This window comes from Ruditapes philippinarum, unplaced genomic scaffold (genome assembly GCF_026571515.1).
Source record: "Ruditapes philippinarum isolate M1 unplaced genomic scaffold, ASM2657151v2 ctg5484_1_1_1_1, whole genome shotgun sequence".
Classification (NCBI taxonomy): Eukaryota; Metazoa; Mollusca; class Bivalvia; order Venerida; family Veneridae; genus Ruditapes; species Ruditapes philippinarum.
This window is the reverse complement of record NW_026852914.1, coordinates 15798-18120: the sequence shown is the minus strand read 5'-3', so window position 1 is coordinate 18120 and position 2323 is coordinate 15798. Positions and strand designations below refer to the sequence as shown.

General features: G+C 30.1%; 1 long non-coding RNA gene across 1 annotated transcript; it reads right to left on the bottom strand.

Moving 5' to 3' along the window:
• Nucleotides 1–393: 393 nt before the first annotated feature.
• On the bottom strand, nt 394–1950 carry LOC132728198 (uncharacterized). Its single transcript, XR_009625455.1, has 3 exons — nt 1883–1950; nt 1206–1369; nt 394–686 (listed from the first exon to the last, which is right to left on the bottom strand). It is a non-coding gene; the product is annotated as an uncharacterized LOC132728198 (long non-coding RNA).
• Nucleotides 1951–2323: the final 373 nt, after the last annotated feature.

The following is a 2323-nucleotide window of genomic DNA, read 5'->3' as shown; positions in this document are numbered from 1 at the left end:
ATTAAATTTCCAAAATCGGATTATAAATAGAGGCTATATGGTATATTGTAAAGTCAGTGTAGCAATACCACGTGACTATGACGTCATTTTCGACATCATTTCCAAGACAAATATTGCTCGATTCGGAAAAGAAAATAGCCGTTAATATTTTATTTCTGTACCAATTACTTTGGGATATGCACAGGTCTCACCAGCTCATGACAGCACTAATAGTTTATAGATTGGATAATATTTTGCACTTGTATAAAAAATAGTCATTTTTTTTGACAAAATGCTATAAACAGACATGAGTCATGACAAATGAATCAAGAGAATATTTTTCAAAACAAGATAGATACAGTGCCATATCTAAAAAGATATTCATAAAACTATCATGAATACCGGGTTTTCAATGTCAGCTTAAATATGTTTGAATAGTTGGGCAATTAGTGTAACACACTATTTATCATTATTTTCCATAAAAAGTCAATCATATCTTGATTTATGTTTCTCATGAATGGTTCGGGTAGGCTTTGGGCTAACTTGGGCCAAATGTTTTGAAAGTCTGTGGGTGTCATCTTTCTCTAACTTTCTACTTTATATATCCCCTCCCTGCCACTAATTCTCAGAGTTATAGCATCATGTAAAATGATATCCATATAATGATACTTTTTCTTCTTCTTTAATTCATCCAGACTCGCTGAAGTCTGAAATGAGAAATTAAAATATAACCATAAGTGTATACAATTCTCAAAATGCAGTACATGTTATTATGTCCTGAAAATTTATAAGTCAAGTTATTCAGAGACTGCACAATCTATTTGGATTGAAATTGATATTGTATAGGCAATCTATATGCATAGTGATCACACTTTCAATAAAAATATCTTATACTTCATAGAGGCAGGAACATTTAATACTAAGATATGCAGCATTTATATTCATATGCAAAAATGAAAAAAAAATGTTGAGAATCTATATGCACAACTTCAATTACACATTTTATTTAGGTTTTGCCTCTTTATATGTTTGAAGAACTGAATTCTTTCTATTGAAATAAACAAAGAAACATGTTACACCCATATTATACTGAGTACAGAGTACATTTATGTTGAACATTATTACAGTTCCAAGCAATTCATTTTATTAACACAAACTGGACACTATTTTTTTTCATTTTGTAAAATTGTGAAACATTAGATGTTGGAGTTTTGTAAGTAGCATACCTAACTGATCCCCCTTATTGGTGATGTGTGGTCTATTTGCATGTATATTATAATCTTTGACTGCAAGAAGATTGTGCATCCTATAAACAGGTGGTGTATGAGCAAATCTTTTGTTACAATACATCAAGATGTGCTGGTGAAACCCCTCCATGCCAGCTGTACTTCTAAAAATGAATAACAATAATGGAAAAGATATTATTATTTAAAAGATTTTAGTAAGTAAAAATCTTTTAAACATTAACATATTCATATGTAAGATATAATCTCTGTATGTAAATAATTATCTTTGAAAAGATTTTACACAGCTCTATCCTTCAATTGGTAAGTGCAAAAAAGATGCGAATTACTTTATACATAATGGTTGTAGGTCTATTTGCGTTAATATATAAAGATGCTGTAAACATCGAACATTCTATAATCAATAGACATATGAGCTTTGTATTAATCAGGACATATACTTTTCAGTTAGGAAAATAGATCCTTTAAAAAAACTCCAAACTGCTAGCATATCTAAACAAAGATAGACATATCTCTCTTGCAGAATTAATGGCTCCAACATTGGAGCCATTGGCTTGAACTTTTTTGTTTGGCCAATCTGGTGGTGCAAACTAAAATTGATCCAGGGGGAACCCTGTCCAATATTAATTTCTTTTTATTGTACCTGATTGAGAACATACCTGCAGTTGAGATATTATGTCATCTTATTCAGAACACCAGCCAGATCTTTCAGACTATGTGCATCTTGCATCAAGACAAATAAGCATGCATTAAAATGGCAAAGAAGTCAGCCTTCAACAAGTTTTATGAAACATACTAAGCATTTCACATTTATTTTACATATAAAATGCTTACCATAAACCTATGAAGTATTCCACATTATGCATCAAAACATCTTGCATGCATTAATTTTTTTTGCAACAAAATTAATGACAATTATGTATTGCTATCTAGAATTTTATCTAAAAAATTCTTGAGCAACAGAATAATCATATAAAAATATCAAACATTCAAACAAAATCAAATATTTAATAACTGTTTACTTACCCTGACTAGTTTATAGTTTGTAGTTTGTGGCAGTTTTATAACTAAATCAGAAATGAATTGTTGTGTCTCAATTC